Source organism: Bombus impatiens, unplaced genomic scaffold (genome assembly GCF_000188095.3).
Source record: "Bombus impatiens unplaced genomic scaffold, BIMP_2.2 scf_0091, whole genome shotgun sequence".
Lineage (NCBI taxonomy): Eukaryota > Metazoa > Arthropoda > Insecta > Hymenoptera > Apidae > Bombus > Bombus impatiens.
Genome location: NT_176510.1, coordinates 1,363,542 through 1,389,820, shown reverse-complemented (window position 1 = coordinate 1,389,820; position 26,279 = coordinate 1,363,542). Strand labels below are relative to the sequence as shown.

The 26,279-nt window shown below is 40.1% G+C and overlaps 1 protein-coding gene across 2 annotated transcripts in view; it reads left to right on the top strand.

The window, feature by feature from the left end:
- Positions 1-26,279, top strand: part of LOC100747040 (bifunctional heparan sulfate N-deacetylase/N-sulfotransferase) — a 369,108-nt gene that overhangs the window by 25,695 nt on the left and 317,134 nt on the right. For both annotated transcript variants that reach the window (XM_024372706.2, XM_033318398.1), the window contains exon 2: positions 7,746-7,807. The gene's annotated coding sequence lies outside the window, so the exon portion shown is untranslated. The remainder of the gene's footprint in view (positions 1-7,745; positions 7,808-26,279) is intronic.

Genomic DNA, 26,279 nt, shown 5'->3' with positions numbered 1-26,279 from the left:
ACGGGCAGAAAAAAAGAACACGAAGGAGACTCGTTACGCGGCACGATCTTAGGACACGTGTGCAACGCGGTCACGCGATGCATCCTTCATCCTTCCATGCGTTTGCTCGATGTCTTTGTCTGGCCTATTACCATAATGCTTCCTTGGCTCGCGCTAAAGAGCGAGCAATTTCCTTCTCGACTCCCGAAGACAGTTCCTTTTGAGTACAGCTCCATGGAAATTAATCGTCCGCGTAGGGCAGAGTGATTAACGAGTGTACCACTAGCCTTTGCTATAAATCATTCTTTGACGCTGGAGTAGAAAGACCGCGGTACTGGTCAGGCATCACTTTACCCAGTTTCAGTAGTAGAGATTGAAATTACTCAGACAACTTTCTTAGTAACGTGTCAGAGCGGTAGTATAGCTAGCTTCTAAGAATTACAAATTATTGCGTTATTATCAATGTGTTATTATTCCAGGATTAAGTGGTTTGTTTATAATTTGTTACTCCTGGACTTCGGATTACAGTAAAAAGCTATAGATTCAGATAAAACTTTTAGTTATAAGGAGTTAGATCATTTAAAAAACTACGGGTCAGGATTTTATTGTCAGCCATACACAGTGGCTGTTTATTTCGCGTATTAAATACCTTAAAATTAATTACGAATTGTTGGTAGTAAAAGATCATTCTGCTTTGAAATAATAGTTTCCAATTACGTATCTTTATATCGATGAAATACAAATAGCAATGATATTCCGTTATTGACGCACAATATATTAACCGAGAAACTCGTAAAGAAATACGAGATATTCTGTCGTAGCCATCGATCGATCATCGTATGACAGTTACAAGACGCGCGTAAGATGTATAACTCGTTGATAAGTAGACATGGACGACCATAACGATGGCGTACTCACAATAATTGGACGCCGGTTGAAGGGACGATGATTATCGTCGGGCCGCAATAGAGCAGCGGTCGTGACTAATCGTGACGTTATTACGATTAGACCCATCCAAGCTATAATTAGACGACGATCACCGGGAATATAGTCTCTGGCTGCGATCACGTGAAACCCGTTCAATCGGTTGACATTCGGTGGTCGCGTGCATTCAGCAAACAATGGTCGAAATACACGGTATGGGGACTGTGTGTAACCGTAGATTCGAGTTGAGAAAGCAACCAGCCCCTTCTACAGGGGTTTCAATCGACGAAACGTGGTCCGAACAGGCTAGCCGACTCCCTCGATTTCTTTCTTTTCTTTTTATTGGTCGTTCAGTCGTTTAAATAAGCCGGACGTCGTGATAAAGATCGCAGGTGAAGTAAAATAAATTACATTCGTAATACCGAGTGGCCAACCCTATTACCGCGGGCTACGAGCCACACTCGCGCCTGTCCGTCTATCCTCTCTCTCTCTCGCTTTTTTCTTCTATCCTTCCCTTCCTTTCGTTACTCTCCTCTCATCCATACGACGGAAATAACGGAAGCGAAACGAACTCGAAGCTCGCAACGACCAGATATTTTTTCTCAATTTCCGCTGCCCATGACACCGGCCGGAATCTCTTTTGATTTTCAGCAGAACAGGGGCTTTTGCGTTATTGGTTTCCCTTTAAACTAACCACCATCCACCCTTCTCATAGCTTGTTCTCCTCGCCGTATTTAACTAAAAGATGACTTTGCAATTGCGTAGAAAATTCTACATTTGCTTTGTGTTCATTTATCGATCGATTAACTTCACTTTTTCGTCGATGAGTTTCTTACATGGTGGATTTAAAGTATTAAAGGGTCCTGTTTTCAACGTGGATATACTTGGAACTGGTTCGGATTCGTAATTGTAAACGTTAGCACGTATTGCAAGTATTTCCTGGTATTGCAAATTCGCTGAAGTCGGAACATTCGATAAGGATTTGAAGACATATTGCTAGGATTTTATTCGACGTGCAATATGTAAAGCCACTCAAAAATCACAATTGCTCCTGACGTATATCCAAGATATATGAGGTAGCTCTATAGATTCTTCAAGAATGTCTGAGTAACGAGAGTTATCTTGAATGGGAAATTCGGAATTTATATCTCTTATAATTCGATTCTTTAGAATTGCATCTGTATCTTAAAATTGTGAAAAATATTTCCCAAATTGTTACTGCAAAATCGAACTATATCTTGTATATTTCTGTCAGTTTATCCAGGTCATATAATACTACAAACATCAAAACGATGAATTCGTAATTTTTCACAGGAATTTTATAGATTTACATCCTGCGTTACATAGTTTCCCATTCTCTGGTATCAGTTTCACGCTTTAGTCGGAGTTGTAGTATCAATTACTTGGAACATTGAAATATTTCTAAATATTGTTTTATCTACTAATCGCGAAACTACTAACTCGACATTTTTTCTTACGCGAAACTGCCGTCTGAAACATAAACCGCCAAGAGGATGACGGAACAAAATTTAGAAATACAGTTAGGAAGTGTATGCAGTAGCGCACAATGCAGTGAAGCGAATCAATGCTCCAGATCCGTCTTGTAACCTCAATTTCTCCTATCATCGCGAATTTCCCAAATCATGTGTCTCGTCCACGCGAACATCCGTCCTGACATTCTGAATACGTCCTCCCTCATATTCGAAGACGTTGTAGACTGCGAGCGTAATGACAGTAATTATGAACCGGTGCTAAACGTTCGTTCTATATTCTCACGTGTTGTTTGCCACGGTAAAACAAAGACGTCAGGATGTGTACACAACGAGGCGACGGCTAGTGGAACGTGGCAATAAAGCGGCGGGCGTTACATCGATTACGAGCACGGAACGGAAATTCCCCACGATCGAGCAATAACTCTAAATATCGAGGTATCGACCAGTGGCCCCGTTTCTCTGGATTAGTTGGCCCGTGAATAACGTTCGTCTAACACCACCCGTTATACTGAGTTTTTTTCCCATTCCGGCCACGAAGGATGTTTCCGGTCCCTTTTGCTCGATTTACACCCATGATTCTCGGATATGTTTACCGAGGATTATGAAGTTGATGTACGAGTCGTTCTCCAGTGATTAAGCGGAGGGATAAGGTGGATTCGGCACGGTTGTTGATGCGTTGTTTGAGGATTCGTGAATCTCTGAAATCTACGCGAACTACATGGAGTTTGAATCGAATTCTCTGTGGGATCGAAGCATATTTCGTGGTTTAGCGTTAGTTTATTTAGTGGTTTGGTTGACAGGTTAGATGTGGTTTTTCAAATTTTTGAAGAAAATATAACTTTATTTTAAAAGGTGAAATCTTCGTTTAAACGTAAAATAAGGAATTATCTGTTTGCGGTCTGTATTATGTGATTTTTAATTTTTACTCGTGGTTTTGTTCTATGTTTTACCGTTTAAACCGTTTAAAAGATACATGTGCTAATCACAAATGCCTTTTATAATTAGCGGTAGAACTGCACATAAGTTACTTTTATCTAAATTAATATCGGAGTTACGAACATTTTTATTCTGCAAAAATATTTTATTAAAGTGGTAATTTAACGTACTTTAAGAACATGATAGATTAAGAGGCTTCTATACTCATTCATTTATATGTCATTCATAACCAAAGTGCATTCAAAGATTGCAGACGCGTGCAATCTTTACCATCAAAAATCGTATTATAGTACGTTACAATTTTTTTCAAATTATGAACGCTATTCTTCGTGAACTTTAACTCTATTCAACGAAGAAGTTACGTAAAGAATTCAGTACGTCATATGCAACTTTCTTTATCTGATTTTCAAGCATCTGTGAGTATCATGAAGGCTATTTGAGAGCTATTAATCGCGATGCATCGTGATCGTCCGAAATTATTTTCTCAATCGACACGCAATTAGCAAAATTATCGGCACGCTGCCGTGTCAAGTGTTGTTATGCTTTCCAATGTAATGGTACTTATTTAATTGCGTTCGCGTCGTGATACGGCCAGAGCAATTTTTTATTCTCGCGCAAAATCGTTGGCTACCACGGTTTATTTTACGCTTCTCTCGCGCTTTTCCATTTTTTCCTCCTTCTCCTTGTCTTTCTTTCGTTAATTTTAACGAGACACCGGTACGTGCTAACGATGCAATATGCATCCAATTACTTTCGCACCTTGCTCCCCGTAATTGTTAATTTCGCTTGTGTTTTCCGCAATTAAATGTTTAAAAGAGAGCCACTGGCTGATTCTTTTTCCCCGCACGATGGAAAATCGATCTGTCCACTGGTTCTGTTGTAACACGTTATTCAAGGTAATTCAGGTAATTCATTCGACTTTAAACCATGTGCTTTCTCCCGTTTTTATTTCTCAGCTTTTAACAATAATCTACAGATTTATGATGTGTATTTATGATGGCTTATACACATACGCTGGCGAAAGTATATGAACATTTGTAAAAACCTTCCGTCAATATTACATATTACGTGTGTTATACGAACCATTCAATCTATGGTCAATATTTGTTAACAACTTTGTAACAAAGCGTTTACACACAGTCAAACATTATAAAACATTCACCCGTCATTTTCATTTCTAAATTGAGTTTCTTCCTTTCGGGAATTTGAAATACTTTGTATAATCGCAACAGTCGATGTCTGTATTTAACAAAAACGTGCGTATATTTCCGTAATCAATGATATTAAGTAGTTCTGTTATTACATCAAACAACAAAAGTCGTTGAAAGCTTTCCAGACCGCTAACGTCGTTTGTCACAAATTTCCCAAGATTGAAGTTCCTCGGCGAACTCCAGTGCGAATCTACGACTGCTCTTGACGTGCCTGCCAAAATTGAAGTTGCTCGGTAAATTTGACTTCGCTGTTGACGACGCAGTCGTCATCCGTTTTAATTTCCTCCGTTAATCTCGAGTCGTTCATTCCAAGCAACAAGTACTCGTCGTTGATTCGCGACAGAACATTTCGCCATCCATGTGAATCGTTTAAATTACCAGACACAGTAAAATACCAATAAAACAGACGTAAATTGTTGGAGCTGTATATAGAGTGGCGGAAACGAAGTCGCGTGGTTCGATATTCGGGGCAAACGATTCTGCAGGTCGTGCAATATTAAGGGGTAGGCCCTTGTCGGTCCGACTGTCGAAATTGAACCGGTCGAATTCATGCGACAACTTTGAACAAAGTTCCTAACGACAACGGGCCTCGCGAACTTTCGATGTTAACCTTCGAAATTCGCAAGCTGGAAAGCTGTCGTTTCTTCGATTCTACGCCTTGTTCCTCCTATGGCCCGCTATTTTTCCCTCTTTCGCATTTTATTCCTGGCGAATGGCAGCCAGTCTGTGCCGCGCTTCCCTCGAAACTGTGTAATTAAAATTTAACAGCACGTTCTCGGAATCGCCGGCCGGAAACGTCCCTTTCGAGCGGCTGGCTTTCAACAAAACGATCCGGAACGGTTTCAGACGACGTCGTTGATCGTGCACGGAGATCTATCCCTATTAAATATTTCTTTCTGATTTGCATGGCGAAGGTAGACGATCGAATTCTTATATGTACCGTAATTCAATGATGAATTTTAAGAGGCTGTACTGTTTGATTCAGCAAAATTGTCTGGAAGGAAATAGGATTGAAAGATTAGAAAATAAAGAACTTATAAGGTATCTTTAACTCTCAATCGTAATGTGAGACTTTCATGGTCGTAACTAATTAAATTAATGAAGAGAAGAATCGGAGATACTATATGGGATTGTGCATAGAGTGATAGAATAACCGAGATCGACCTCGTGTACGTTAGAGGCTTCATTTTGGCTAAACTGGCTAAAGTAAACGCTTGGCTAAACACCGAAGTTTCTCTTATGCTATTGAGACAAGAAACAGATAGTTAGATTGTGATCTGTTCTAAATTGATACACGTAGTTAGATTGTGATAGAAATGTTACATAGAAATAATAGTTTCTTTAGGGTGGACAAATCAGAGAAACGTAAGAGTTTCGTTGGATGAATTCACTTTATAGATGTATCGTCGCGATCGTTTTTTTATATCTGTCAAAAATACTTCTGAGTTCGGTAGGAGCAACGGTTTCCATCTTTACGGTGTCAAGTGCGAGTGTAAATTGACCGAAGTAATAATTTACGTTCGTGTAGTGCATACCGTGGAAACTTCAATTTTCCAAAGTGCCAGACTTTCTTCCAAAAGCGACTTCTAGTTTCGCAGAACAGCACTTCCAAAAATTCTGTAAATGATGAAATCGTTAGACCGGTACGCTCTACAAAGCCACTTTCATTCCGGCGAAACTCCTGACGCACGCGAAAAGTATACGTTGGCCAGCAGCGAGAGAGCCAGGCTACAAAACGAACGTTCCCTTTGTCGGCGCGATGGCAGATGCAGGGAAAAAAGGTCGTTCCAGAAATAAACATGAAACGCAATGGAACTGTAAAACGAAAGCTCGACATTGCCACTACAAAGCGCGTCACCTTGTTATTCCTTTTCTCTTATCGCGACTCGCGTATAAACGCGAACGATAACGAAGCCAGGTCAGATCGATATCTGAGCGACAGGGTTGGAGATTGGAATTTACCATTCTTTTATCGAGTCGACGAGATACAGAGGGGTGATGGAGAGGAACGAACGGAAACGAGGGTTAGACTGACCCCAAGCGAGGCCAACGAACAACCCTCGAACTTTTACCTGGTGGCAACTTGGAAATCCTTTTATTTGTTCGCTTCGTCGCGGCATTGAACGTACGGGGAGCGTCGATGGTGTCAGGATTAAGTAAGGGTTTCGTCGCTTGCCCCCGCCATTTGTCTAGGCTCGGAAGACACGAAATAAAATCGTAGCACGACGGACAATGATAAAAGGGCCGAGAACGAATCAAAAGAACCAAATTGCTGGTTTTCTTGCTGTACACTCTCGTTCATAAGTATTGGGTTACCTGGGTTCTCTTGTATAGGTGAACTACTACCATTATTAGTAAAATTGTACAAGTTATGAATCATTATGAATTATGATTTAATAGAATATCTAATATAAATATCGTCGAAAGCTTTGAATAATACGAATATGAAAATTGACTGGGACGATGAATGGAGCCATTAACTAATTAACTCTGTGTATTCAAAAATAGAGAAGCACGAGGATGTCACAGATATCTTACAAGATTTACTTTGGAATTCGCGAATATTTATATTATCTGCTTATGACAAATAAACCTTTACAAGTAATTCGATTACTTTTTTAAGAAGATCAACGTTAATGTCGCATCTGAAAAAATTTGCAAAACGTGGAATTGATCAGTTTGACTTCTGAGATTCTTATTACAATATCGATTAGCTACGCGAGTTCTTAATGCTTCAAAGAAGGTTTAATAATTTCTCACTGATTAACTGTCAGGTTTACCTTGTTTGTTCCTAAATGTCCTAATACTTCTGCACAGGGCTGTACCTTGGAGTTTCCCTCAACGAACCGGTCACGAGGCAAAGTTCTTTTTACCGCGCTATTAACTTGGCCCTCCCTCAGGAGATCGAAGAGATTCATGTAAAATTCATCCGAAGTTACCGACATTAGTTCTTCGATCATAGCCACGGTTACAGAGGAAATGGACTTTTATGAAATTTATTCTTTCGCGGTCGGAACGTACGTAATTTTCATTGGAGCATCCCCTTTTCTTTTAATTTCGAAGCAATTCCTTGTTTAATTCCTCGACCAACACTTTTTCCGCATCAGCCGGATTTTTTTGAACGGCTACGCGTTTTTTTTTTTCAAAGTGACACGCGCGAATCACCTCGCTGATCGTTTTTTCCTCCTGTTCTCTGTTGCAGATTGCATGGCCTGAGGACTCCACAGAGGAAGCGAGAGCCGAGCGTCGCGATGGGGTGAAAAGGTTAGTCCGACCACTTAAAACTTCTCTATCCGAGTATTTACCGCGTTACACGCGGTTAAATGTCTCGCGTGCGGATGCTCGCGTTCTTTCACGACGCTCCACGTTGCGACAGTTTCCCTCATTTCAATGCTTTTTCTTCGGGAATATCTTCCCGCGTGGATTAAGTGTATATTTAGAATTACTCGCGAGGAACGTAGGAAATGGCATCTTTATGCCGTGGAAATGAATGGATTTAAAACGTTCCTAGCGCCCTTGCAGTTTTTACTATAATACCAGAATGAAGTATTTTCACTAAAAAATGCATCTATAATTTATAATCTTCAAGTATGGACCAGGTTTATGTTGACAAACTTTTCACGATTCTCAATTGTCTACATTTTTTTCACAAATATTCATCATTCCTAATATTCTGATCTTAAATCAGCAGGAATATTTGCAATAATCAATGAGTAACGTCATTGTCTCATCGCTAAATTTTACTCGCTTAAGGTCGAATTCTTGTTGTTGCAAAAAATTATTCTTTATCGGAACATGTATTTTTTTCATGTTTCACGATGAAGTAAAATTGGGACCATTTTTACAAAAAACAAATACATTCATCGCTCAGTTAGTAAATAACGGGATACGGCAATTAAAAAGCATCGAAGTTAATATTAATAATATACTTGTTTAACATTAGGTTTAATTATCCACGCAAAGAAATTGTGTTCGATAGAAACAAATTGTATGTATCGTGAATTTTGAAACGTAGGAACGGATCAGATTACAAGCTTGAAAGCATAGAAACAAATCCTATTACAAACTTCAAAATATACAGGGTGGTTGGTAACTGGAGACTAGACTAACTAGAATAAAAATTCTTTTTTTATTTTTTATTTTTTTTTTTAATTTTTCCATCGAGACAACGATCTACAGTGAGATCCGTTATAACGTACCGGACGCGTACCGAGCGAAAATTCAAAGTCGATTTTCTCGAAAACAAAGCCTCAAAGGAAAAACTTTTATTCTATGTTTTCTTTTTTCGCGTAGAATCATCCCCTTTCCGCTTGTACTACCAGTTACCAACCAACTGTATAAAAGAAATTAGATTATAAATTTCACGGCACAAAGACACATTATATCAAGAAACAAATTTACCTAATTACAATTTCTACGACGATATCTAAAGAATTTATTTTTTATATAAATCACCCACAGATCTCGGAAGCCACGTGTACAGGTACTTAAACGCATTCGAAATTCCTCGCACGGTTCACGAACAAAGAAACGTTGATGTCGTTGCTGGACCCGCAAACATTTTCTCCATGTTCCCTCTTTGATCCCTTTTCCGTAGGGCTTTGTTAATTTACTCCCTCGTGTTATCCTTTCCGTGTTGTCCGTCACGATAACTCCTTGATCCTCTCTTTGGCCGTGGCCCCTCAGCGCCGGACAGTTTCGTTTCCATCGAGCTGTTCGGGACTGTTTACTGAACCCTCGAGCATACGAGATCCAGGACGGGTTTTCGAAACTTACGGTATGAATGTCTGAAGTGTAACGAAAGGGTGAGGATCGTGCTTTCTCGCGCTGCCAGCCGGGGACAAAGATCGAAACAGAAGCGGACAGTTATTGTTGCTAGAATCGGAGGAAGACGGAAATAATGGTGTTAAAGCGTCGCTGGAACGACGAAAAGTTTCGCTCGAAATTGAGCTTGTAATGTCTCGCTAAACTTCCTTCTTTCGTCGTAAGTCTTGGTTTAGGTGAGAAGAGAAGACAGAATATCGATATTTCAGTTATTCTTCATAGAATAAATTCTCGTTACATTCAAAGAATTTACTTTGATGATCAGTTGTTGAATAATACAGTGAATATGAAAGTTAAGCAAGTTTTGGACGAAAGTGGTACAACTTTGGTTAATAACAATTACGCGTATACTTTTGAAGGAAGTGATATTAAACGTCGTTTTCATTATTCATAAGCCCACGAGTTATGGTGTCAAAGTTTCTGGTGAAACAGTCAGTTCATTGGAAGGATGAGCTTTCCATGGGTTTTCTAAGTGTCACTTAGCTAGGAAAAATTTCACGGGCAACAAGTGCCTTGTAGTCTCCTTTAAACGGCGGTTCTTGCCACATCTGCATAATAGGATATCTCACTGCGAGCCGTTGGTCCGAACAAAGAGGCCGGTAATTGCATGATTCATCTTACTTGCATATCAGACCTCCTGGAACGTGTAATAATTTCATACCGGTGCGAGAAAAAAAATGAATTACGTCGTGTCCACGGACAGGAAGGGATCTACGTTACGTTTCTCGTGATAACGTTTTAATCCATATCGTAATATATACTTAAAATACTTTGATAAAATCTCCTCCCGTGCTAAAAGGTTGACCCGTTAGACACACGAAATGAAGAACGCTTCATTTACGATTAATAGTTTCGTTTAAAATATGATACGAATAATGAAACATGTTTTTATGTCGTTTGACATTTCTCGCCGATCGTTGCAAGTAATTCCTTTGAACGTTATGGTGTTACAAATAATTTAATCAGAACTAATTCCTTAAATCCTCGCAAACCTTCTAGTTACAGTTCCTCATCGAAGTACCAACAGAATAAACAGGAAGAGTTTACGGCCAGACGCTTGAAGAATACGGTCGAGATCGACCCAATAATCCGATCAGTCTCCACCACGTAGTCTGCTATTTCCTCTTTTTAAATCCAATTAACTATTGATCGATAAGAACATCTTAAACACTTGGTATTTCCTCAACGATAGGAGAACAAGCTTGGAAAAGTAAAGGTCGAAAAATCGTTTCACGCTTGACGTCTTAATTCTTTATTCGAGCATCTTGAATTCATAATTGCCCACTGCTATGGATAACGGGCACTGAAACCCACGACACGATGGGGATCCAGCGTTTCTCGTGGGCGATAGCTGACGGAAATTCAGACCTGTTCTCATCCTCCGTAGCCGCGCGAGAATATTTACCCGAGCACAGTGTTCGTCGCTTTCCGCGCTAATAAACCGTTACCCCTGCCAGCGTCGCTAATTACTCGACGAACGAAGCCTTCGAGCTGCCTTCCTTGTCTCTACGCTTACCCTCTTCTTGCAAGACGTTGCAACGTTCTGTCTCTCTTTTTGAATCTCGCGCCGTTTTCAGCTAGCAGCCTCCTTATTTCCGTTTCCTTCTGCAAGAGACCTTAAGATGCTCTTGGTATTTTGTTTCCAAGATTATTTGAGATTACTCGAAGGTTTTATGAAGATTGTATAAGGTCATGTTAAGAGCGTTAAAAGCTAGAGACCATGTTGTGTTCATTTCACGATCCAAGTCAACTGGAAGTCATTTCCAGCAGGATCAAAGTCATTGAAAAGAGTGAGAAAAACGCATCAAGTGCGTATATATGATGTTTAAAGCTTATTTAAGATAAATTTGAGGTATTTCTTCAGATAGGTCACGGTTTACTCAACATATAATCAAATTATCGAAGAACATTGAAGGTTCAGCTTGTGCAAAGTTAATTTTAGGTTATTTGTACATCGTTCAAAGGTATTTTAAGCTATTGTCAAATTCAGATATTCGAAAATTCAAAGATAAACTCTCGATCGGTTAAAGGTTACTTATAGGAGAAAGAGATTTTATCTCATGGAACATAAAGCTCGTCAAAATTGAAATGGAAGTGATTTGTACAAATCAAATATATAAATAATGGATTATCCTAAAAAGTACTTCAATCAAACCATTCGTAAAGACGCTCATAAATTGAAAATTCAAACCGTACAGACTATTTCTCGTGGTATATCGAATAAAATCAACGATATCAATGATCAGTGAGAAAGTTCTATATTATCAATTATAGCGTGAACGTAAAATATTAAGGCATTATATCTGATTGTAATCGATTGAGCAACTTAATGAATTATGCCTAACCAAATCGGTCTGTCGTCGGATAATCAAGCGTCTTCGGAATCCGCAATCTCTTTCGGGAGTTATCGCGGGCGAACGAGAAGAACTGGGTCGGAACTTTCGCAAGCAGAGTGCAAGAAGGACGAGAAAACGGAGTTAGTAGGAGAAATAGAAATTAGAGAGTACCGAGGGGCGGAAGACGTTCAACTCGAATAATTAAGGGCAGCGGGAGGCGGTCGGGCACCTTTAATTCGGTACGATGCGCTCGTTAATATTAAATTCAGTCGCCAGCGAAAGAGAAGTCGTACCCTCTCCTTGCTAATTTCCTTTCGCCTTGAACTTATGTATTATGAAGAAGAAGTCGGAGTTCTGAGATACCTGACGCGTTCTTCAACAACCTGAAACTATAAACTATCCTGGTCGTCCGACGAAACTGGCCGGGAGATTTATTAAAAAAATTTCATTGCGTCTTCTTTTAATGGAGAAAGTTCGTTCAAGCTAGATCTGTGTCGAAGAGAAGAAAGCAACGAAGCAAAGAGAATGTTATTCATAAACGGAAATTCTTCGTTCGACAGTTGTAATATCCGATGTACAGTGGCAGGCAAAGAAAGTTTTGAGTTATATTTGTGTTTAGGAATATTAAAAATTGTTGAACTATATTTTCAATAACTTTTTGTATTATCTTCGTTGCATCAGCACTGGTATTTAATCCTGAAATCATCAAATAATCACAACATCAAAAATTTTGAACCTGGCAACCTAATCTGGAAATAAAACACAGAACATTTCAAAGATAAAAAATCATTGAGAATCGATTAGACTAGCTCGAAATTCTTGGCTCAACAATATCTAACCGAAATCCAATTTTTGTCAACTTCGACGCTCTATCATCGTACATTCTCGATCTGTAATCTTCCTCATCTTGAAATAAAATACAGGACTTCCAAAGATAAAAACTCATCGACATAAAGATATCTGTCATGTTCAAAATCCTTTCACAAACCGATTCCCGGTGATTTATACAAGTTGAAAATCCCACAGAAAATTTCAAAGTATCCATATCCACTTGTATGAAACTAATACATAGAACTTCCGAAAGTGAGAAATCATAGATAAAAAGATATCTTTGCCGTACACTATATTTCCGTAGCGTATGGTTCCTTTCGACTTGACGAAGATCGAGGTATCCATCGCCCGAGGGTTGGAATCGTCGAAAGTTGAAACGATCGCAACAGTGGCTTCTTCCCTGTCCTGTTTCACAGGATATTCGCGAACATTCTTCTACTTACAAGCATGGGGTCGTTAGTCTCGGATTCCCAGAGGGTTTAATTAAGAGGGCGTGTTGTCGGTAGCTGGTCGTTGATCAATAGCTCAAGGGTTGCCGTCTATCTCTTCAGCTCTCTTTGTCCTTGTCTGTTCGTCGTGCTCTATTTCCGTCCTTGCTCACACGTCCCTGCGCTTCGTCCTTGCCCGTCTTCCTCCCCCCAGTCTTCGATTTCTCCTAGCTCGGACACTAATTCTCGTCGAGCCCTTTGATGTTGTCGTCACCGTCGTCTGCTGGAAGACGCTGTCATCACGTCGTCACGAATACAGTCGACCTATCGCGAGATCACTGACGTCTCTAGCCCTCTTCTTTTCGTGAGAAATTAAACGCCACTCTATCTTCCTTTCGCTTATTTCGACGACATTTGGATGTCTCGTTACGGAAGATACAGAGTGCGTCGTGATTGATTGTTCCGTGAATTCTTGTCTTTGGGGTATTACATTAGTCTGATTGAATTCGGTGTGGTACAATGACCATTCTTCCCTAGTCTAATTGGGGTTGGAATTTTGGCATTAACGTAGCTTTTGGAATTGTTGTTATTAAACTATCTTTGGAGGGTTGGAATGCATAGAGGTTATAAAATAGTTAAGTGTAATTAGGTGTATTGAAAATAATTCTAAAGCGTAAAATACAATGCAACACAACATAACTCGAAATTGTTATTCGATAATTAACTTAAACTTAAACGCATATTTTCTTTTATCATTTCCTTCGCTCACTTCGACAAAAATACGAAAATACTCTCAAGACGTATCCATCCACGTTTACTAGAAGTTTTCCATGACTACATCTCTCACGTGCTGAACGTTGGTTTTACGCAAAACTTCATTTGGATCATACTTTGAGCTCAAATCTTACATATTTCTCTCACATATTTTTGCATTCAAGATATTCCTCTGTTTAACCATGATATGTTAAAATACACCGTTCTAATTACTAAATGATATGAAACGAATAAAATTGTATTATCTAATCAATCAAATTTACAAATCAAATTTGTAGCATTGCTATCTTCGTTATCGCGAACGCTTGCTCATCTTATAAAAACGTCATCTCGTGTTGGTTCGACGTCGCCTCCTTGAACGCGGACGTTTACGACACGATATTATTGGGAATATCGTGGGGAGACTTCTAGGCAGTCGTTAAGAATAATAAAGCCGCACCGTTCGAAGTACCGGCTCTCTTTCTATCAGTTTTAATGGCAGTACCTATTGGAGCTGACAGCCTCTGGTCCCGACGTCCTTCACCACCGTCGGCCACTCGAGAGTCCGTTTTAATGGACGCGTCGGCAAACGAATATCCCCTTACGTTCGCTTTATGGAAGTGTGCGGAGGGTGACCGCTTATTATCCCCTGTATTGTAGCCGCAATTTACCTTTGTCCATTGCATTCACTCTTCTCGGTCATCTCTGCACGATAAAAGAGCATACACACTGCGTCTTTCGATTCTTATAAGGAGCGTTTTTATTGCCATCGTCGATTATTTTAATCGTCTTTACGATGTCACGAAGACGTTACTTTAAATTTCATCCACACGTTTAGGGGCGAATTTGGATGATTCGCAATCCTGCGTTTTTTAATTCACGATTATTGTTAATATTTCTAAAATTTCTTTTCGATACTAGATACCACAGATTTCATGATTATTCGAGATTTCAGTGCAGATTTTTGAGTATCTGACTCACACGATTGTCATTAACATATCTGAAACTGTTTTATTTTTCATGTCTTTACGGAGTATCGCAAATTTCACGATTATTCAAATTTCCAACGCAGTTCCATAAGCACCGACGTCTTTCAATTTGCAATTATCACTGATATTTCTAAAATTCATCGATGTCTTTTCGCTATTTGTACGTCACAAAATCCACAATTGATCGGGACTTCATCAGAGGACACACCCGTTCGAACTCATCGGGAATTCGGGTACGTCCGCAGAACGAACGAGCTTGTTTTTCGTCGAGGCAGGGTAGAGATCGATAAACCGTACGGGCATGTAAATCACGGTACGAGCCATTTGCAAAGTTCCGCAGTCGGCGTGTGCTTGTTGTCAAATTAATCGGCAAACTCATACGGTGGCTCAGCAAACCGTGCGTCTCCTCGTGGAAACGTTTCCAGATTGTCCGCCACGAGCTGCCGATCGCAATGTTCTAAACCACTTAACCGCGGGCCGCGGCAGAGCGGTTAGACGAGCATCGAAAACGTAGCCGTGTGCCGCCAACGAAACTCCCGTAGCGCTGCTAAATCCCGGGGACTTCCGGAATTCGCGGTATCACCGTTCATCCCTGAATTCAGGATTAGCACAGAGACTCTGCGTCTATCTCTTCCCCTCTTCCTCCCTTTTCCTGTTTATTCACGAATCAAACGCAAGTTTCCGTAGCAAGAAGAAATGCGCGTTCGTTTGTTACCACAGCCAACGTTAAGTCACACGAAAAGCGAATATCCTGGTTGGATAATTTCTGACTTACTTACCAACCATCGAGCGATAGAACAATGGAATTGGACAGATTAACTTCGGATATAAACTCCGCCGTTTCTGTTTTCCAGCCATGGATTTGTCTTTTGGCGAACGATCTGGTTTCAGTGAAACGGCAACGCGTTTCGCGTTGCGCAACTTGAAATCAAGCGATGATCAGAGGTTCCAAGGAAGAGTTAATGATATACGTGTAGACTATTTAATATGCGACATTTGCCGGAATTGGTATTTTAGCTATAAAACCATTGCTAGATGGTCGCTAATTATCACGGTTTATTGGTGTAGGCGAATTAGACGTGTTAGGAATTAGGGTGGTTCAGGTGTCTTCTTGAACAGGAGGGGAAATCGCTTCCAATACGAACTTCCATATTGGTTAATACATGGAATATTCGATCGAGATTCATTTTCGTGGATTGGTCTCTTATAAACGAAGAATATTTACTCTATCGATTAAAAGTTGTCGATAGGACATGCTCTTATAAGAAATTGTGTTTTTAAGAATACAAGATTTGTTTAAAACTCGACCAATCTAATCGTGACACACGATATTCCATTACAGTGCTGACGAAATTTCAAATGTTTCAAATAACACGGATAATAAATTCACGAGAGGCTTCTGCAAATATTCGATCACCTGTATCCCATATCAAAATCCAGCTTCATATTCTCCAACAATTTTCAATCACCGACGAAACATCCATCATCTTCTTTAAAAAGAACAAACCTCCCAGTCACGATATCAAAGTGCACGCACAAAAGAGCAAGGAAAGTCGGCGTTACAAAGGAACATCGAGGTTCATCGAAGCAACTTGCACAGAGTCATAAATCGAAGTTCCCCTTCGTAGTCGCAGGAACACGAGACTATCGGTACAACAGAAGCGGAGGGAGACTGGCGGGGGAGGGGGTTGGTTCCGTGCACGCAAAACAGTAGTGCACGTTCGTGTACCTCTGAAAGGGGTCGTACAGAGACGAACAGAAGATAGGGATATTAATCCGCGAGCAACCCGCCACCCGACGAACCCTTTAGACTCTGTTTGTACCGGGTGTCTCGCTAAAACCGAGAGCCACTCGCCGCTTGATTTACGTTCGAAGTCGCCGCGAAGTTCCAGCGAAGCAAGCCACGAGTTTACTAACCTTTTTGGCACGTTCATGGCCTCCTGACTAATTGCGCCGCGCTGCTTGCTAATTTCCACGCTTATCAAGACTGGCACGTTCAACCGTGGGTCTCGCGCGAATCTCGCTACCCACAGTCTCCTTAATAATAAGTAACATCGTTGGTGAAGCGTATTTCCCGCGGTGAACACCTGCTGGATAGGTGTTTTGCCTATGAAGACAACGTCACGCGGTATCGTTTTATGTAGCTTCTTGGTGTCTTGGAAAAGTTCATTCAAGCGTTTGAGATTTCTGAAGCTGTTCAACTGATTAGACGTTTAGGCTGATGACGTAGGTTATAGGTATAGGATTTTTTCTCTTTTTAGAAGATTTCCAGATGATGAAGCTGTTTCGAAAATGCAATTTTCTTGATAATTTTGTATTAATCTGTAACTTGTCATTCGTGTTGATAATCGTCTCCATGTGATAGTTTCTTTATTCGGGGATCCTCTATCTTCGTACATATCGTTCAATTTTTCTCCAGAATACGTTATATCACATTTAGGTTTTTTTAAATTTCCACTTTCGTATTTTGCTCAATTTTAAGAAATGTTACAAAAAAAAAAAGAAAAAGAAGTATCGAATCCCAAGTATCTTAAGAGGGTTGAAAAGCCACCCTTAAGACCACGTACTTCTATACCTTTAAATCACACACCATTTTCTTCCATTGTCAAGATATATTATGTGATCGAATAACAGAGAGCGATCGTTAAAAAAACATAATGCACGATATATCCCGGTACGAATTAACGAAGGAATTAATATCTTAGCAAGCATACGGTGGATCCGGCCGTGATGGTCGATAGAAGGGTCGCCAGGTTTTCCATTGTTTTTTCCCTTCCTCTGTGGCTCTCCCCTTGGTACTCGCGAGAGACCACGTGATAAATGAATTGGATGTAATCCGAATGCCCATTGTTTCGCTTTAACGAGGACCCCAACGAACACGTGGAAACGTCGACGCCTTTAAACGAGATATTACGGCCCGTTACAGACGTTTCTCTGTGAGGTCCGCGAACGGACAAAATTCCCGACGAAGTAACGAAATACCGCCTTTGTACGCAATTCGGTCGATTCTCGCGACTTCCGTTCGACTCGCGACTCCGAGATATCCACGTCGAAGGAATCGAACGATTTACCAGAAATAGAAAGCTCTTTATTCACCCTTTTCAGACCCCCTCGATCGATGATAGTTTTCTATGGAATAGAGAACGGAATGGAACATCTTTCCTCTTGCCTTCGATGAATGTTATTCGTTGAGCTACTAAGCTAATATTTTAGTTGCTCGTCGAACGTTGAAAGAGTTCGTTGGTTAACCCTCAGCAAATGAAATTTTATTCGCTTCCAGGAAGAAAAAAGATTATGGTTAGTTATAGTTCTGCAGCTTTAATTTCAGAAGTTGGAAATTATACTTGATGCGACTAGTGTTTGATATCAGGCTCAATGATGAAATATAACGTTGTCACGGTGAGATTGCGGATGATTATGTGGATTCGTATTTTTACATAAATGAACCAGCAGTTAAATGAAAATTTGTACGCTTTTCTAAATGTATTTTGCGCGTTTGAATTTTCCATAAATGCATAAATATCAGCAGTTTAATAATGAATATATGAAATAAGAGAGAGATATACGCATATACGTTGCACATTTTTGTTCATACACGATTTAATTTATAGGAACAGATGTCATTATATTATAAATGAACCGCGGGTGTGTTTTTTTATACAAAATTTCAAGATGCAAAAATTTGTTGAATGTATGTAACGTAAAAAAGATAGATAAAGTATTTAAAGTAAGGTGCAAAGTATAATATTTAGCAGCTGAAATAAATCTTTATTTAAATTTCATTTTTTTCAGTATGGATTGACACTAACGTCCGCGTTCTATTTATAAAATGCAATGAGAATAAGCCGTGGAACATCATGAAAGCGTCGAGTTGAAGGGCACAGGAAAAATGAAAAAGTACGAAAGTACGAAAGACATGAAAACGAGGACTACGTGAACCACGCGACGCCTGCAAATAAATGAACATTCGTTCGTCGAATATGGGTGTCCCGCATCAATGGCGTACAATTTCGATGAACACGCCAATTCGTATCGTGAAAATTGTTTACGAATCGGCCGAAAAATGCTCCGATATCAAGGTAATGTGTCGGTTCGGGCTATTGCGCGGAAATAAAATGTTTTCTCGGAGGACGGGAGCATATGCGAGAGCACGAGGGCTAAATTTATCGGCTTTCCGCGGCCGGCCTCCGCGAATTTCGTGGCTGTCGCGCTATTTTCTGGCCGTTCCGTTTTGTTGAAATTATTCGCGAGGAAGTTGCCAGTGATATCGTCGAGAACAGGGAAAAAAGCCACGGGAGGAAGAGAGAATCAAGTGGATCGGTGAAATAACTCGAATCGCTCGACGATAAAGCGGTCTCGTGACTTAATTGCTTAAACGCGACGCGCCACATTCTCTTCTCTACCGCTTCTCCTATTCCTTTTTCTCCTTTTTTTCTATTTTATAAAAAGAATTGGCCACGGGAACATTTCCATAGTTGTCGAAGATTACACAGGAAAAGTAGGATGAGTTTATTTCTGTTAATTTGCTAATTTTGTAGCGCTTAGCGGACAGAAATAAGTGTATTCTATTTCCATATAAAATAGTCAAAGACGAAAATAACCTGATAGTTTTAAAGATATTTCATAAGATTTTGAAAATTGGCAGTAAAACCATATAAATATCAGTGGCAAATAAATCATTGGCGAATAAAATATCAGTTTAGTTATTACATTAACTTAAATCAATTAATGTCGGCCTATATAATCAATGCAAGGAATGTCTTTGAAGTATTTCTGGCAGCGATTTAAGTAGATGTTATTACAGCTACTCGTTGGTATAACGTGCTGTCAGATATCTTGCTGTCCCTCTCGAAGAATTTTGAAGCTAAAGTTAAATTGAAAACAAGACTTCGTTACAAGTACAACCTGTCTTTGTTCAAACGCAACCGTAATCCTATCAGGAATGTGACACGGTATTATAGAAGAAGAGTCCATGCCACGATACAGCCAGATCGTAAAATCAGTCAGAAATTAAATTGAGTTTCGAATGTCGGAGGAAGGGAATTGACAGAAATATACGAAGACAAGAACCTCGATCAAACCTGTACGGAGAGAAATTTTTGATACGAAATCAATATACCTCGTATAGTGGATTAAAAGAAAATTTATATTATATTTCTACTAAAATCTCCGCTTTATAAATAATCTGAAATAAATAATCCCGGCTTGTTTAATTATAAATAAAGCATTATTGGTTACAAGTCGTTGTATTTAAAACAGAATATGTATAATGTACGACGTTATAAGTGAGTCAGAAACCTAAGACATCAGTTAGTGTCGCTTCTTGATAACTTAATTTATGACCTCGTTATATCTTAGGCAGTACTGTATGACTAAAAATATAGTTTTGTTCCGATTCTGGTACATAAAAATTGTCGCTCCAGTAATCCGTTTAATCGCATCGTAGATAATAAAGATGTTGTTCTATAAACGGCGAGGCAGAAAATGGAATTAAGGAGCAATCTTTATAATCGGTGTCGTCGCTCGACGTGGCTCGCAATCGAATTTCAGGGTCCCCTCCTCGTAAGGATGTTATTCGATCGTAGAGTTGGCAGCAATCAGAGAACCTTAATGACGTTAACGAGGCTGTTAGATAGCTAGGGTTCCTCTGAAAAATTTTCTTTGTGCTGCTTGGCCGACAAATAGATACGTCATTCGAACAATCCACGGTTAAATAGAACGTACGGGCCAAAACTACGTGAAGGAAAGGCAAGTTCGCCTGGAAAATGGGATAGAGTTTGCCCTGGCCTCTTCAAAGAGATGCAAATGAGCTAAAATACAATTCAAATGGAAACTGTATGTTGTGCACTGTTGCCATACGAAAGGACGATGTGCTGGCTTTAAATCACATAAACTAATTAATTCGCTTGATTCTCGTTCGTACGATTAAGGGGAGAGAAATGCCAGACCCAAAAACATCATCGATCAAACGAAACGCACCAGTGTGCGCCTGGTACCGGCTATGCAGTTTAATACGCAATCATTCGTGCGGCATCGTTCGTTTATAGATTCGGTGACGACAGTGTTCGTTCGGTAATAAAGGGGTGGCGGCCGCTGCAGGAAATCGTCGATCACCATAAAATCCTCCCTAACAGTTCCAAGCGACCGGCAATTGCTTCCAAGAATTACAACCGTGTCTTAGTCATTACGTCTTACGTGGAATATGTTCCGAATGAAACAGTGATTCGCCAATTAAGAGTCGCGTGATGCTTGCTATGATTCATAGTTGATCGCGACTGATCGAATTTGAAAGCATTTACACGTGCAATGATTTAAGTATTTGAATACTTACCATAGGAAATCTCTATACGTAAATTATTTGTTACATGAAACATCTGGAAATTTCATTAGTTGTGACGAGGCACGAGATTGCCACAATTATATTAGTATTTGAAACTACTCTGAAAATGTATGTAGCAGGCGTTTGAATACTTTTATGAGCTACCATACGTGTCGAGTAATATCTCGAAGAATTTGAGGTGTAGCTGTTGTCCGAGATACTTGTGTAGCTGCTGGCTGTAGATGTCGCTGCTGGGGTACTGCTATTTTTCTTCTAATTTAGATGCGTGGAAGAAAAATCGGACACGGGCGCCGGGATTCGAACCCGGGTCCCGAACGTTCGTAACCTAAGGCGCTAACCACTGCGCTGTCGTCGTCCGACGCTAGTTACTGTAGAGTGGTGGTATGTGCTGTTGAGTGCCGCCACAAATCATTCAAGTTGACGAACATGGAACAATGATGAATACTAGCCGCGACTCTAATTGCAGGATTCTATGGAACTATACAAACACTTAACGATCAAATTTTAATCTTCTCAGAAGACAATACTCTCTTTTCCTCCAATTAAAACACCCTTGTGCTTCAGAGGTTAGTCTGAATTAATCGAAAGCTGTAGGACTCGGTTCGTCGAACGATCACAGTAGATGACGTCATCGAGATGGGCGCGACGTTGTACTCTCACCCCTTCGTTCTTACTCAGCCTCTCTGAAACAGCCTTCTTTGCTATTCACCAGAGCGAGTTCTTTCATCGCTAGGCGTACGCGTAAGTATAAGGGTGCTAGACCTTGATAGCGTGCTGTCTCACGCACAAAGCCTGTGAAAAATCCGTGAATGCGTCGTCGACGATACGATATATACGGTACACGCAGAGGTACTCGGCCGAAAGGGTGACACAGAGTTAACCCCGTACGGCTGGTAGGCGTTCCCTCGACACTAGGGGTCGTCGTATTTAATTTACGATCGACCGATCGATAATTCGTGGATTTATCGGCAAATAGGTGCACAGTTGTGTAGCCACACGCGAATAATCGAGCCTTTTTCGCGAGTGTCAATGCGTGGCTTAATCCCGCGTTTGGTAAATGTCGATGGAACCTATCACCTTCCTTTTTCACCGATCCTTTTTGTCCTCTCGTTTCAACCTCTCTTTTTGCCAAGCTTTTTTCCCCACCTGTAATATGAATGTACCGTGGCTCGGCCACGGCCGGACTTTTATTCTGTCGCCGTGAAACGGCCGCGTATTTCTTTCGCTGCAATAAAATTTAATCCTCTTTGCGAATTTTTCCAAGCCGATTAACGAAACTTCCGCGAACCTCTGACTCTACCCAACGTTGCTGATTTCGTGTCGCGTTTCCCAGGGAAGTCACGTTTCCCTTTGATCGCCGCGCGCGAATATTATTAGCGAAACGATCGCGATTCGATCTGAAACGCGTAACCCCCCTCCCCTTTCCTCCTCCTTCCGCTCTCCGAGCTACTAAACGTTCACGAGAGCTCTATACCGTGTGCAATTTGACTTGTTGATTTAATCCCGCGACCGTGGAAATTTCACGATTTTCATCATGCGACGCATAGTTAGCGACGCGTCGATACGTCGTCCATAACGGCGCTCGTTCCCCCGAAAATTCATACGCTCGTGGCCATATATATCGCGGGCTTTTCATGGCGGTTTAATGAAACGCGTATTNNAAACGCGTATTTGCGCTGACTCGCCGCCGCTTACCCTCGATCCACGCCATGAACCGTCGATACGTCGTGAATTTCGAAAAAATAACTTTAGCTCGATATAATGAAGTATTGCCCCCCTCGATAGTTCATCGAACAGTTTTAACGCATTACATATTATATGTATAGCAAACCACGGGAATTTATCGCCGCGGTAAAAATTTCAACGCCGTGGAAAATTCATTCGCGTTATAATATTATTTGGCGTTTGAAATTCGTGTTAATTCGTGTTACGTTTTATATCAATTACATTTATTGTTGGATATTTTCCAGAATTTTAGTAGTTGTTTTACAATGAAAATATTGCTCTTTTGAATCTTATGGAATTGTTTGCGCGAAAGATGGAAATGTGATTGAAAATTATACATTCGAAACATTAGGTTGTCCGAAAATGTTTCTTTCGTTTTATAAGGAAATAATAGACGCACAATGCTTTTTGTTTTATATTAGTTTATCGAATTATGCACGAACGTAATAATAGAAATAGAACGAAATGGATCATACCTAATTGAATAAAATAGTATAAAACAGAAATTGTTGTTCACCTATTATCACCTTATGAAACGGAAGAAACTTTCCGGACAACCTAATACTTGGAGATACAGAAAATCAAATATTCAGAAAATCAAATTTTATTTAGTGTTTAATATAGAGATTAATGCAGCTCGTAGAAAAGTACTAAAATTATTTTGATACATCAAAGTACTGTATGTATCTTTATAGGCTACAGAAAACACGTTTACATCTTTCTCGCTTTAGTGATTCTATAAAAATTGGAGAAGATTGGTAATCTAAGCCTATCGTTAAAGTTTCAATATCTAAATCTTCAATATCACTTTGCCTTCAGCCCATTAGAATTCGAGTCTCTAGATTGAAAGATCACAACAGAAGAATACTTTGGCAGTTTCCAATTATTCATGTATGCTAATTTTGTCAAAGTGGAGCCGAGCATCGCTTGAATCATGTCCACTTGACATCGTTTCTCTCGGTGGCGATGAAAAGCCGATCGAAAGTCACCGGCCGACGTGAATTTTCACGAAATTCGTCGTCAAAGGGTATTTATTTCCCCCTGTGTTCGAACGACTCGGCCACGTTCCATCGGATAAATTGACCTATTTATCCGCTTCTCGGTGCATCGAATTAATTCGACAATCGAACACGTCTCGTTCGAAACTTTTTCGAGTTTGTTTCAGTGACCTATTCACACGATCGGTTTACTGTTCGCAACCCGCGAGGTCGTTCGATAAATCGTACAAGGCAGACTTCGAACGATTACATATAATTAAAATGCTAACAGATGCGTGGTAATCGCAGATTTATTTTATTTGTTCTTTTTTTGTACTTAATTTATCCATGGAATATTACGAATTCACATTTGGTTAATCTTCTTTGCTCGTTAAGCTCATTATCAATGTGCTTCGATAAAACGTGAATTATTTATCGTGTTACACGATGCAAAGTAAATGTTCAACTCGCTGACCCTTCGATTCCGGTAAATTTACACTGTGGATGGTATACTTTTGATATACAAAAGTATAGAGTCATCGTATATTTTATAGAATCTAAGAATTTAAAATAAAAAGTCAGCTTAATATCCCTGTCCTTTAATCTTCTCGCACGAACGTCTGTTGAAATAAAGAAATTGATCATCGATACATCTAGCATTTACTTTTAATTTGTAACAAAATTAGAAAGAGATCCAACGTACATATAACTGAGAAATAATTAGAAATTTTAGATCGATAATGCACGCCATTCATCGAAATTATCAAGTATACAACAGAAATATATAATAGAAATGACTTTTTCAAAAGAACGAAAATTGAAAAGTTGTTTTTGCGTGATACGCGAATTTGATAGGAAGTTTCTTTCGACTTGACAGCGGTTTAAGGCGTCGATTTCGCGGCACAGCGAACAGATCTCGAGCAGATCTGGACATAATCCGTGCGGAATGCTGAGTGAGCCATGAATTCCGAAAGAAGTTACCGGAAAGCGGAAAGTTCCGTGGCCCCGTGGAATGCCGTTTAATCGTTTCGCCTTCCAACTTCCTTAACCCCTTCCTTCTCGTCGATAACTCACGATTCTGGAATTCGCGTTGCTGGAACTTGTTGGGGATCCTCGAAACCCTCTATGCTGGAAAACACGTCCTCAGATGAAAGAACTTTAGCGCGAAGATCACACCGTGACTTATTTATTTTCACGAATTGTTGTTTCCTACTTGCCTCTGCACTTTATGATTCTCGATTAAATTACTAAATCCTTAACCGCACTATATTACACGTTTGATTAACACTCTTAAGCGCGTTTAAGAACAATGATCTCATTAGTATGCGTACAAGCAAGATAAAACACCTACATCGTTAAATACAAATACCATAATCTCGAGCAACTTGGAAAGGACGTGAAAGGCGAAGCTTATCGCACTCTTCCGCTCCTTTCGTTCCCAACGCCCGTCAATTCCTTGGCTTTACAGCTTATCGCTACGAAAATGCATTCCATTGGTGGGTGAAATGCGCCAGTTTATCCGGCCAGTTATTCGCCGATCAATCCTCCCGCGAAATTCACCGAAAACCGCCAACGTCATCCTAGGATCGCGTTAGAATATTTAACGGCTCGTGATTTGCCGTGGGAAGGCGCGAGATACGGACGCGCTAGGTCATCCTGAAATTTCACCGAGATCGCACACACGGGATTAGTATCGGGGATAGTGGACAAAAAGCTGCGCAACCCTCGTCGATGCTGATAGATTCCTGATGCGGTCACGAGATTCGCGGTTTTTGCCTTGGCTGTCTGTCGAAAAACGTGGCGTTGAGACCGCCGGCACGGAAGAGATAAGGATGGCGACGCGCAACGCCACGAGAATTATATTTTCGACGGATACATCGATGGCCGAAAGATGCACGCGTAAACGACATTTTAATATCCTCGATCTCTGTTACGTCGCGTTTCTCGTCTTCCTGCTTCGAATCGAGAATTGGTTTGTTTAAAAAGCGATTAGCGTACAGTTCCGTGATTTTTACTCCTCTTGTTTCCACGTTACTGTAATCAGAAGTTAAACATGAATAGAGGATTGGAATTTTAGCAGTGTGATTTTTAACCTTTATGTTTCCACGTTACTCTAATCGGAAATTAATCATCAATGGAGAAATGGTTTCTTCAGAAGGCAATAGGAATACTTCTATGACTGTTGGCCCTTTTGGTTTCACGTTACTCTAATTAGCAGTTAGTCGTGAATTGAGAATTGGTGTTTTAGGAGACAGCAAGGGCAGTACTAGAGTTTCAACGCTCTTGTTTTCATATTACACCAACGAAGAATTAATTTATTGCTTTACCATTACCTGTTTGAAAAGCTAGGTGATACTTTAGTATACGTAAACGTTATAAAAATTGTAGAAATCAATGACGATTAAATGAAAAGCACAAAAGAGGTATTCACTTGAAACTGACATTTTAGTTAAAAATCCTCATTTCACAGAATTTATTCACCTTAATAACTATAATACAATGAAATACAATGTAATACAAAATAAATACAACG